The following is a 14345-nucleotide window of genomic DNA, read 5'->3' as shown; positions in this document are numbered from 1 at the left end:
AAGCTATCAAATAGTAGAGTATTTGTCATTATCAAAACCGGGTGTAACCTATAAGGTCAACACAATTGAACTTTTAAATTGTGATACCAAGTGAGCTTTTAAATTTTAATATCAATTAAAATATTCATGGATACCAAAGTACTTTATAGATATCAAAACCAATATCACATCATGCATAGCTCAGGGATACCACTACAACTACTATTATAGCTCAGAGATGCCAATATAAAGAACAGCAAATTTATCCAAGTGATTCATCAATAGCATACGTGGTCAAGAATTAATCTCATATCAAAATTCATGCTTATACTCAATAATCTTATGCTCAAATTTTCAACATAGTGAGTCATAAATTATCAATACAAGTCAAGTCAAGTCAAGTCATACACATGTAGCATGTAGCATATAGCATATTAGCACATCACATAAGTAGGGAGCATATCATTATCATTTGCTTTGTACTACAATTTTGCTCAAGTTGTTTCTTATTCTCAAATATCTTTTCTTAAAAAAAAAACTTATGCAGTAAGCTCAGATTTTTTTTTAATTTTAAAACTTTCTTATTTAAGCTTGTATGACTCATCAATTGATTTTGGTCAACAATGTTATTTGTGTTTTTATGTGTTTCAATAAATACTTTGAGATTTTCAAGGCTTTTTATTTAGGTATACCTTTTTGGGTCCAGTAGGTTTCACAAGGGATGTTTCTTTTACTCTCCATATTTGTTTAGTCTTCACATCTTTTCTTTTAAATGGACATTCAAACTTTATATGTCCCTTTTTTCTTACATTGATAGCATATGGTGTTAGTGTAGGTATTAAAAGATGTGCTAGCATAATCTTTGGATGCTTTTGAAAAATATCCCTAAAGACTCTTTTTACTTATATATTCAATTCCATTAAAACCAATGTCTTCTTTATTTAGAGACATTATTTGTGAGTCAATCATTTTGTCAAAAAAAAATTTTCCTTTAGTAAAATTGTAAATGATTTTTGTTTGATTCTCAATTTCTTTTTTAAGATCATAAATTTTAAAATTTTAAGAATTTTATATTTCAAATTTAATGATGAAGACGAGTTACAAAATTTACGCTGTATTTGAGAGTATGAATTTCGAACTCTGAATTTGATAAAGTTCAATATAATTTTATATTACAATTTATTCAAAATCAATACAATTCTAAATAAAGGCCTCCCCAAACAAATGGTAACTTTTTCCACAAAGTAATAACTAACAAGTTGTTTGGTTGCTAGGAAAGTTAGTTTTCTAGGATTTTCCTTCCAGTATAATTTTCTCACTCTTCTGGTGCTTTATGGAGGGTTGGTTTCAGTTTCAGCACAGGGCCTCTTGAGTTTAGGAACATTCTAGAAGACCCATCGAATAGCATAATGGGGTTGAGTGGCCAGCACAAGGCTGTTTTTTCTTTTTTCTTTTTGTGTTGGGCTTCTCTGAGCTTGAGAGAGTGAAAGCCCAAAATATTTTATGAGCTGGGCCCGGCCCACATAGCTGTTGCCAAACCAGAAAAATTGCAAAAGTTACCACCTAATAAAAATGTATTAGTGGCCAAATAAGCCCACCCTTTTTCTAAGTTTCAAATATATAGACCCAATAAAACTCATCAAAATCTACAAGTAGACCATAATTCAGTGGTTATGGTGACTCAAATTATTAGATCAACTAAAAAACATAAACGCTGGGTTTAGGAGCATGGATTTCAGATCTCGAATTTAGATTTAGATAAATTTCAATATAATTTTTTATTACATTTAAATCAAATCCAAATCAAATTTGAATCCAACACATATACAAACACAAAGGAATAGTAAAAACACAAATAAACAAACCTCGATTGCATTTTCATATCATATAATAATAATAATAATAAAATAGACACAAAAAATAAAAAAGAAAGAACTAACATGTAGTCCTTTTCACGTTTATTTTGATGGAATTAAAATTTTCTTTGTTGGACTATTGTTGTTTCGTCAATTTGCCAAGAACAGGGATCGCCCTCTTATTACTGTTTGCATCGTTGTGTCCTTCTTCGCTCCTAAGCAGAAATTCTTCCAATTGAAATACTTTAAAAGAAGAGAGCCACCGACCATCGAAGCAAAAAATTTCAATGTTGCACTAAAACTCATTTTGTCTCTCTTTCACACACAAAAATAAATTCGATGAGTTCGAATTTTTCTCTTTCACACAAAAAATGTATTCCAAATATGGGTTTATATAGACTTGGAGTGGTTATCATATTTAAAATTCGTATTAATTCTTTTCTATAACTAGTTATTTCCTTATTTCTCTTCACTTTGTCTACCTCACAAATCTTTCCATTTTAATCTCTTAGATAGTTGTAATGGTAAAAACTTTAGTACAATATATTTTTTTCACATGAAAGAAGATTTTCATTAGAATACTTACTAAATTTACCGAAGTATTGTAAATGTATTAACATTAATAGTTTTTTAATTAAAATTGTTAAATAGTAAGTATTTGTCAACAGTATTAAGTCTAAATAGATATTTTATTTTTAAAACTTATTATCAACTAATCTTGTTAGTAATAAAATGTTATTTTGAACCGTATGATTTGTTAGTACATTTGTTCTTTCCTTTTAGATAAATCTTCGGGTGATTAACTTACTGGTTAATGTTTAGATGAATTTTATTTTTATTTTTTTTATAAAAAGGTACACACTTAATTTCTCTTAGTCCTATGTACTTATTCTTAGTTACTATATTGGTGTGTTTTTCCTCCTATTATATCACAAACTTTACTTTGAAAAAATCAAAAAATTAAAAGAATTAATGTTTACAATAATAATTTAAACTTAAAGAGAAATACAATTAATACCTCCACACTGAAAAAAAAAATATATCCATCTAAGTAATTTTTTCAATAATTACTTGTTAATGTTCCTAACCTAATTAAGCTCTATCAAGCAATCCAATTACAAAGGTGCAAGCTTAAAACAACCCTTGCCCCATTAAATATATGACCCTTTTTGGGGTGTCCGATTACCATATGGAACATTTGCTATCAACATTATTTTTAATCCAAATTCTAAGTTGATCCATTCATACTAATACTACATTTATCATGTATTTAAATTTGTACAATGGAATACGGTGAAAAAAAAATTAAATAAAAGTTAAAATGGAATACATGAAAAAATCAATTGACAAATATAAATTAGGCTCCTTTACATCAAGGATTTTTTTTAGTAAAATAAAATTGAAAAATAATAAAGAATTTTTTTTATTGTATTTTCTCTTTTCATCAAATGCCATTAGTAATAAATGTTGTTTTAATATGAATAAAAATTTTTAAAAAATATGTTAATAATGTGTAAAATAATTTTTTTCATTAATTGATTATTATTTTTGTTTCTTTTTCACTTTCCTTTATAATTAACCTTCATATTTTCTTTGGGCTTGAGGATTTTCTTTGAGGAAAGAAAAGAAAAAGAAAAAGAAAATAAGAATGAAATTTATTCTCCATTCATTTATTTCTCTATATACCAAAAATAAAATTGCCTTAATATTAAAAATAAATAAAATTCAAAAATAGAAATTCAAAATTTTGATTATGCATTTACTATATATTTATTTTCTCTCTTACTTTTATTCATAACTAAACATGAAAAAGTAATCATATATTTCTTTTCTTTTTTAAAATTTTTCTAATTTTCAAGTGAGTCCTTAGTCAAGCTCTATTTTTGGATCAAGAAAGAAAACATGAGACAACACGTATTTTCCATTAAATTTCTTCCACTTAAAATATTATTAAGAATAAAATCCATTCTAACATAATTAAAAGTTTAAAAAATATGAAAATGAAATTAAAATTTTGTTCAATAATTAATGTAATTTTATTTTCTTTTTTTCTTTATTGTGTTCTTGAAGTTGTATTTGTGGTATTGTTGAGTATGCATATCCTTACCTAAAAATTTTCTTTTTCCAATCTTCAACTAGATCATAAGAAGTATAGAACCTTGAGCTTCCACAGGGGAGGTCAAGTAATGCAAAGTGCCTAAGGCATGATCCATTTTAAATGGTACTTAAGAGTAAATGGTTTACTTCTCCATTATCCACTTTAGCAATAACAATTGCTTTAAGCACTTCCACTAAAATAAATACCAAAAAAATATATTATCAATAATAACAACATTAAACTTAGAATGACATTATTCCACTACCCTCCTCCTTACTAACTTATACGCTAATTTACTGTCTTCCTTGGCCTATAAATAGAGAGACAAGGAGAAAAGTAAAGAGACTATGATTTGTAAAATTGTATAATTGCTTTTTGGGTCCAGTAGGTTTCATAAGGGATGTTTCTTTTACTCTTCATATTTGTTTAGTCTTCACACCCTTTCTTTTAAATGGACATTCAAAATTTATATATCCATTTTTCTTACATTGATAGCATATGGTGTTAGTCTAAGCATTAGAAGATGTGCTAGCATAATCTTTGGATGCTTTTGAAAAATATCCCATGTAAAAACTCTTTTTCCTTATATATTCAATCCCATTAAAACCAATGTCTTCTTTATTTAGAGACATTCTTTGTGAGCCAATCATTTGAGCCAATCATTTTGTCAAAATTTTCTTTTCCTTTAGTGAAATTGTAAATGATTTTGGCTTGATCCTCAATTTCTTTCTTAAGATCATAAATTTCAAATTTTTCTATATTTTTAAATTCTATATTTTATATATTATGATATAATTACTTGTATTTTGCTAAGATTTATATTTTGTAGAAAAAAAGAGAAAATACGAAAAAAAAAAAAAAAAGAGTCTATTCACCCCTCCCCTCTAGACACGACTCTAGGGCCAACAAGATTCCATAGGTATGTTCTTTTGCAAATGATACTGTCTTAATTGATGAAATTAGGGGTGGAGTAGAATTTAAGTTAAAATTATGGAGAAAAGTTTCAGAATTTAGAGGTTTTAGGATAAGTAGAAATAAAATAGAATACATGAAATGTAATTTAGTCATAGTAGCAGAGCTATTGGAGAAAAGGTTAAACTTGATTGTGAAGAAATCAATAGCACTAGTAGATTCTGATATCTTGGTCATATTGTGCAAGCTAAAGGAGAAATTGTGAAGGATGTAATACATAAAGTTAAAGTAGGTGAGAAGTGTTTTGAGTGTGTTGTATGATCGTAAAATATGCTTAAAATTAAAAGAGAAGTTCTATAGTATAATTGTAAGACCAAATATGTTATATGCATTAGAATGTTAAGTAACTAAGAAACAACATATCCAAAAAGTAAAATTGCAAAGTTGAGAATGCTAAGATGGATAAGTGGTATAATGTTAAAAGATAAATTAAGGAATGATCATATTCACAATATGTTAGAGGCATAACTCTTGTAGAAGATAAAATAAGGAAGAAACGACTTAGATAGTTTAGGCAGCTACAAAGTAAGTCAAATAGTGCGCTAATAAAGAAAAGTGAGTTAGTTACCCTGAGGGATGGTAGAAGGGGTACGGAGGTAGTTCTAAAATAACTTGGAATGAGATAGTAATAAAGAATTTAATAGGCTTGAATCTTTTTGAAAGAAATTACCCATTATTGTATAAATTGATGGAAAGGGATTCATTTAGTCAACCAACTTAGTGGGACTTAAGGCTTGGTTTATTATTGTATTTTAAAAATAAATAAAATGTTAAGGACTTCTATTTTTTCTAGAATGAATTTATTCTAGCATATACATATAAATGGAATGCGAAAATTTTTTTAGGAAAAAATTATTTAAGAATAAAAATATACTAAGCATAATCAAAAAGAAAAAACTATAAAACTATAAAAATAATTTTAAATTTAATTTTTTTGTGTTGCCACCAATATGCGTACGTGCATGTAATGAATGTCCTGCTTGCGCTCCTTTATCTTAATACCTAAACAAATATTTCATTTTGACTCATCTTTTGTTTCACATAGCAACTTTAAGATATCACAATCTCTAAGGTCAAAACACCATCTAAAACAAAACACAGTCTGGTACACAAAGCTCCCATGTCTACAAGGTCTAATGGGTATATAGTATACATGCTTATCTTGCATTTTTGCAAAAGGTTGTTCCCACACCTCGAACCCATAAGCTCACACGACGACAATTTTACCATTGCACCAAAACTCCCCTTCTAGCAAGCAATTTTATTCTGGGGTGCTCACATATGCATAAATACCAAACCACCAAGCTACTCATATGCTACATTTAAGAGTATGGATTTCAAGCATTGGATTTGGTTTTGGGTGGATTTTAATAAAATTCAATATAATTTTGTATTGCATCTTAGTCGAATCACACAAATTCAAATTCAAGGCTCTCTCCCAAAAATAGGAAAAATATTTGTTAGTACTGGTGGATATTAGTGTAGTAGTTAGTAAATTAAAAATCAAAATACAACCTCAATTATCATTTATAAATTAACTTACCAACCAATTCTATAATTTTAAAACAAGGGAATATTTTTAAGTAATCTAGTTTTTCCAAATCCAAAAAATGCGCGCTAGCGAGAGTGTAATAATAAAACTAAAAATATTGTTATTCCTTGAAATTAAAAATAGGGAATTAGGGAGTTGTTGAGCACAAAATGTCACGCCCCGAACCCCGAAATGGGACCTAGAGGTGAGAATGTAACCTAACCTGTTCCTGTATCATACAAATCATCACAGATACAGTTACACTAGATGAGGGTCCGACCCCGTGGGGTTCCCAAGCAACCTAAACACATCCAACCACAATCATACACGAAACGGAAAAAGTCATTCTATATCAACATATGCAGTACCATACTAGAGTCTATACAAGAGTAGACACAATGCTCTATCAAAACGTACAAACGGGTGCCCAACACATCCCAAAATGGCAACCCACCAAAATTACAGTCCTAGCACTTACCTAGCGCAAAACGCGGTACACCGGCCACTACGCTCCCTATACCAAGACGCTAACTCCGGTTACCCAAAGGACCTGTAAAAAAAATGTACGTACAGCAGGGGTGAGACACTTCTCAGTAAGGAAGAACACAAGTTATATCGGTGTGTGGCATTTGAATGTTATTATGATGCAACATACACTCAGTTAAATGCAAATCCAGTACTAATTTACTCAGTGCATACACGCACACACAACAGATGATCAACAATCCTGGTGTCGTCACACCCTTCAGCCCGAAGCCAGTCCGGCATTTCGGCATTGGCCCGTAGCCAACCCACGAAGCACGGCGCCACCGGCACACGGCTAGTCCTCGACTCCTATGACATCGTACTGGCGCTAACTAAAGGATCCACACCCCTTGGCCTGATCTGCCAGGATAGGCTCACGCCCTCGGATATAGAGTCGGACACTCTTGCCTACGTGGTAGGCGATAAATGCACGCCCTCGGATATAAAGCCGGTCATTCTCAGTCCCTGGAATTATTGGAATCGCAATCTCATCAACAATTCCGCATATCACACACACATGCATGCTCATATAACCAAACAAACCACACTCATTTGGTAATCTAAAACATGGTTTTCCAAAGAAATACAGTTTAAACAAAGTCAAGGCATGGCTATCCCAATATCACAGTATAAATCACACATATACTCGGTTTTCAAAAAAACCCGAGATTCAGCCCGTCGCCCCCTTTTTCTCAAAACTGCAATAATGAAAAACCCATAGTTTTCCCCGTTAGATCCCCCGAAATGAGTAGCCAAAACACACATAGGACCGTGGACCACAGTTCCACTGAGTCCGATTTCGAAAAGAACCAATATAAACAAAGTTCCCCTACCTTAACCCCGTATAACAAAACCCGAACTCCAAGGCTCCTAAACAGTGAACCGAGTTCCAAAACCTACAAATCATAGTACAAAATATACTCACAAGACCATCCTCTACAAAACTACTAGATCATAAATGAAAACCAAGCCTTACCTCGATTTTTGACAAAACCTGAAAACCTCCGAAACGAGATTCTGATCCGTAGAAGTTGTAGAGAATCCTTCCACGATCCTCGTGGTAACTTCCGTTTTCCGATTCCATCAACGATCGGCAAAGAAATCTAGAGAGAAGGAGAGTAGGGAGAGTTTTTAGAGAGAGAGAGAGATTTTTCTAAGTTACTTAGTGAAGAAGTAATAGAAATTTCCTTTTATAGCCCTTTGACCCGGCCCAATTTCATCAAGGAAATGGTACCTTCGTCAACAAATCTTTCACTAAATTCGTCGACGAATCGGTGGCCTCGTCGACGAAGTCTGATATTTCAAAATTCCCAGACCTCTCGGCTTCTCCTCGTCGACGAATCTCTGAATTTCGTCGACAAGAAGAACAAAGGTTTCGTCGACGAAATCCAGTTTCGTCGATGAACCTGCTCTTTTACCAAAATGTCAATCTCTTTATATATATAAACCCATTATCACAGTTCAGGTTCTTACAATCTCCCCTCCTTACAAATATTTCATCCTCAAAATTTGCCATCTCTCATTCACAGATTCATATATACAATCGAACACCACAGCGCAGTCCTATCATACACATACACATACACATACATACCCTCACTTATGGCGGAGGAATACCGTGGTTACATATACAACAGTCTCAGTAGTTCACAATACACACACACTCCCGATGACTAACCACCTATCCCAATCCACAGTAGGATCACGTACAAGTGCTTAAAATAACTGTGGATACTTCCGGCGTATTTCCATTTCCAGTTCCCGAGAAGCTTCCTTAACCTCGTGGTTCCGCCACAATACCTTCACTAATGGTATCTCTCTGGTATGAAGCTACTGAACTTTACGGTCCAGAACCTGAACAGGTATCTCCTCATACGCTAAAGTATCCCCAATTTCCAACTCATCATAACTAATAACATGTGAAGGATCCAACGCGTACCTCCTCAACATGGATACGTGAAACACATCATGGACCCTTGAAAGTGCTAGAGGTAATGCAACTCTGTAGGCTACCGGACCCGCTCGCTCAAGAACCTCAAATGGTCTGATATACCTCGGGCTCAGCTTGCCCTTTCTGCCGAATCTCATCACCCCTTTCATCGGAGCAATACGCAGAAATACCTTACCTCCCACTTCAAACTCTAAATCACATCGGAGAACATCTGCATAACTCTTCTACTGACTCTGAGCTGATCTAATCCTCTCCCGGATCAAACCCACCTTCTCAGATGCCTGCTGCACAAGTTCAGATCCTAACACCTGACGTTCACCAACCTCATCCCAACACAAAGGAGATCGACACCTCCGACCATACAAAGCCTTGAACGGTGCCATCCCGATACTAGACTGGAAGCTGTTGTTATAAGCGAACTCCACAAGTGACATAAACTGTATCCAGCTACCACCGAAGTCTAACACACAAGATCGCAACATATCCTCCAAAATCTGTATCTTCCTCTCCGACTGTCCATCAGTCTGGGGATCGAATGCTGTACTGAAAGCAAGCTTCATCCCCAGTGCCTCCTGCAAGCTCGTCTAGAATCAAGAAGTAAACCTCGGATCTCGATCTGACACAATGGACACTGGTACACCATGCATTCTCACAATCTCCTGCACATACAAATCTGCTAGCCTACTCAAAGGATAGCTAACTTTCATCGAGTATGAAATGAACAGATTTCGTCAATCTATCCACGATCACCCAAATAGCATTCTGCCTGTGAAGCGCTGTGGCAAACCGATCACAAAATCCATGGAAATATGCTCTCATTTCCACATCGAAATAGAACAAGGCTGCAACGGCCCTGTCGGCCTCTGATGTTCAGTTTTCACCTGCTAACATGTCAGACGCTGCTCAACAAACTGAGCAATCTGCCTCTTCATACCAGACCACCAAAAGGTCTCGCGTAAGTCCCGATACATCTTCGTACTACCAGGATGTACCGTATACATAGAACGATGTGCTTCCTCCAGAATCGTCCTTCTGATCTCATCATCGTTCAGAACGCACAGTCTAGTCCCAAACCTTAACACACCTCCCTCAAAGATGTTAAACTCTGTAGCCAGTCCCTGCTGTACCTTTTCCCTAACCTCTACCAACTCTGCATCACTAGCCTGCGTGACCTTTATACGCTCAACCAAGGTCGGTTGGACCACCAAACTAGCAAGATAAGCCTGATGATCACCACCCACCAACTCTATACCCGAGCTTTCCAAATCCCGTCTAATGTGACACTGAATTACAACCTCAGATACAGTCGTAGGCCCTGACTTCTGACTCAACGCATCAGCTACCACATTAGCCTTCCCCGGGTGATAACTAATCGTGCAATCGTAGTCCTTAATCAACTCTAGCCACCACCTCTGCCTCATGTTCAACTCCTTCTGTGCAAAGAAATACCTGAGGCCCTTATGATCTATGAAGATCTCACACTGCACCCTGTACAGATAATGTCGCCAGATCTTCAGTGCATACACAATAGCAGCCAACTCCAAATCGTGTGTAGGGTAGTTTTTCTCATATTCTTTCAGTTGCCGAGAAGCATACGCCACAACCTTACCCAGCTACATAAGCACACATCCCAAGCCCTTCAGAGACGCGTCGCTATAAATCACAAATCCACCATCCCCTGAAGGAATGATCAACACTGGAGCAGTAACCAGCTGGTGCTTCAACTCCTGAAAGCACTGCTCGCAATCACTAATCCAGTCAAACTGTACTCCCTTCCTGGTCAATCGTGTCAAAGGTCCAGACAGTTTAGATAAACCCTCTACGAATCGACGATAGTAACCCGCCAGTCCTAGAAAACTCTGAACCTCCTGCACATTCTTTGGCCTTACCTAGTTGACCACAGCTTCAATCTTACTAGCATCAACTAATATACCATCCCTAGTAACCACATGGCCTAAGAACGCAATCTGACTTAACCAAAACTCACACTTCTTCAGTTTAGCATACAGCTTCTTCTCCCGCAGAATCTGTAACACTAACCTCAAATGTTCCACGTGCTCTTCCGTACTCCTCGACTATATCAGACTGTCATCAATGAATACCACCACGAATTGATCTAGGTACTCATGGAAAACCCTGTTCATTAGGTCCATGAACACCACCGATGCATTCGTCAACCCAAATGGCATGACTAAGAGCTTGTAGTGGCCATATTTGGTTCGGAAAGAAGTCTTCGCTACATCCTCCGCTCTAACCCTCACCTGATAATATCCTAACCGCAAGTCGATCTTCGAAAAGACTCACGTCCCCTGCAACTGGTCAAAAAGATCATCTATACGAGGTAAAGGATAGCGATTCTTCACAGTTACCTTGTTAATCTCACGGTAATCAATGCACATCCGCATCGACCCGTCCTTCTTCTTCACAAACAATACTAAAGCTCCCCAGGGCGAAACACTAGGTCAAATGAATCCCTTGTCCAGTAATTCCTGTAACTGCTCCTTCAACTCTCGAAGTTCCATTGGAGCCATCTAGTAGGGAGCTTTAGAGATCGATGCCTTACCGAGCAGTAACTCTATCGCAAACTCCACCTCACGATCTAGAGGTAAACCAGGTAAATCATCTGGAACCACATCCAGAAATTCGCTGACTACCCGAATGTCTTTGAGTCTCAACTCATCCCGTGGCGATTCCTTCATATAAGCTAGGTACCCCTGACATCCATCCAAGAGTAGCCTTCTCGCCTGTAGGGCTGACAGAATCTGTGGCGTTGAACGCACACACGATCCCACAAATTCGTACTCCTGCTCCCTAGGAGGTCTGAAAACTACCATCTTCCTACGATAGTCAATCACAGCATAACTGGAGAACAACCAATCCATCCCCAGAATGACGTCGAACCCCGACATGTCGTATACTACAAGATTTGCCGGTAGCAGCTTCTCCTAAATTTCCACTGGGCAGTGTACCAACATCTTCCTATAGAAAGATATACTCCCAGATGGCGTAGTAACAGATAACACCTCATTCATGTCTTGGGTCTTAACCCCACACCGTACCACAAAATTCATAGACCCAAAGGAATGGGTCGCACCCGAGTCAACAAAACTGAAGCTTTACTCGAAAGCAATAATAAGGTACCTGTCACCACGTTACCTGCATGCTCAGCGTCCGCTGGAGTAAGGGAGTATACTCTGGCCAGAGCTGTATTCGTCTGAGCGATTCCCCAAGATATCTGATTGCTCCCTCGGTCCCCACTAATTGCAGGCACATCTCGCCTCAGTGCTCTACAATCACGAGACTTGTGGCCTATTTGGCCACAGTTGTAGCAACTACCCCCAAATGATCGACACTCACCCTCGTGCTGCCTGTGACATTTGATACAACAACCACCAGTCTAGTTCCCCTGAGAATCATAGAGCCCGGTATTCTGACAGTAACCCGAGCCCTTATTCCTCTTCTTCCACGATCCCTGACGAGATCCTGTCTAAGAACCAGAAGGTATTGTCCTCTTCCTCGATTCCTGATCCGCCTCATCCTCTTGGATACCAATCTCAATCACCGTGGCTTTATCCACTAACACCGAGAACTCGCAGATTTGAAGCATACCCACCAACCTATGGATATCCTTCCTCAAACCCTTCTCGAACCTCCAAGTCTTCTCATACTCACTCGAGATCATACATGGTGCAAAGCGGGACAGCTCTATGTATCGAGCCGCATACCCCTGCACCGTCAAAGTCCCCTAAGTCAAAGCAGAGAACTCATCTGCCCTCGCATCATGTACTGAAGCCAAGAAGTATCTCTCATAGAACACCTCCTTGAAACGGCTCCACGTCATCTCCTTAGGACCGGCTCTCTGCTTCTCCAGCAGACTCACCGCAGTCCACCATTGACCCGCCTCCCCAAACAGCTGGAAGGTGGCATAAAGAACTCGCTACCTATCCGTGCAGTGCAAGACCTCCAAGATCCTCTCAGTCTTCTCCACCCAATCCTCTGCTGTCGTTGGGTCAGGTCCTTTAGAGAACGTTGGAGGATGTATGCGTGTGAACCTCTCAATGGTGCACCTCGCAACAGTAAGAGAGCGCTCGCGTCTCCTCACACTCCGCTCGATCTCCCATAATACCTGCCTCATCAAACCTCGAGGCACAGAAGGAGACTTATCACTCGTAGTCTCCTCGGAGCCACTTTCCAGGTTACTATCATTGGGCTCCATTCTGCAACACAATAGGAATCTATCAGTATCCCTACAATACATACAGTTCACACAATGATCTACACTAATTGTGTTAACTACTCCCTACCAGGTCTAGGTCTACCCTATCACACCGACACGAAAGTCATCAATGATCTGCCCTGCTTTTACTGGAATCGTCGTCCCAAGAAAAACACGAAATACCGTTGACAAATCCCGGTCTAGCAACCGAACAACCCTCAACCAACTCTACCCATATCCACATCCTATACTCTAATATGTACTCACAACTAAGCCTAACCAAGTCTACAAGATCTAGTAACCTGGTTAGCTCTGATACCAAGCTGTCACGCCCCGAACCCAGAAATGGGACCTAGAGGTGAGAATGTAACCTAACTTGTCCCTGTATCATACAAATCATCACAGATACAGTTACACTGGATGAGGGTCCGACCCCGTGAGGTTCCCAGGCACCCTAAACATATCCAACCACAATCATACACACAACGGAAAGAGTCATTCTATATCAACATATGCAGTACCATACCAAAGTCTATACAAGAGCAGACACAATGCTCTATCAAAACATACAAACGGGTGCCCAACACATCCCAAAATGGAAACCCACCAAAATTACAGTCCTAGCACTTACCTAGCGCTAAATTCGGTTCACCGGCCACTACGCTCCCTACACCAGGACGCTAGTTCCAGTTACCCGAAGGACCTGTAAAAAAAAAATGTATGTACAGCAAGGGTAAGACACCTCTCAGTAAAGAAGAACACAGGTTATATCGGTGTGTGGCATTTAAGTGTTATTATGATGCAACATACACCCAATTAAATGCAAATCCAGTATTAATTTACACAGTGTATACACGCACACACAACACATGATCAGCAATCCTGGTGTCGTCACACCCTTCGGCTCGAAGCCAGTCCGGCATTCTGGCGTTTGCCCGTAGCCAACCCGCGAAGCACGGCACCACCGGCACATACCTAGTCCTCAACTCCTATGGCATCGTACCGATGCTAACTAGTGGATCCACACCCTTCGGCCTGATCTGCCGGGATAGGCTCACGCCCTCGGATATAAAGCCGGACACTCTTGTCTACGTGGCAGGCGATAAACACATGCCCTCGGATATAAAGCCGGTCATTCTCAGTCCCTAGAATCATTGGAATTGCGGTCCCATCAACAATTCTGCATATCACACACACATGCATGCTCATATAACCAA

Source organism: Malania oleifera, chromosome 13 (assembly GCF_029873635.1).
Source record: "Malania oleifera isolate guangnan ecotype guangnan chromosome 13, ASM2987363v1, whole genome shotgun sequence".
NCBI lineage: Eukaryota > Viridiplantae > Streptophyta > Magnoliopsida > Santalales > Ximeniaceae > Malania > Malania oleifera.
Note: the sequence above shows the minus strand (reverse complement) of the source record.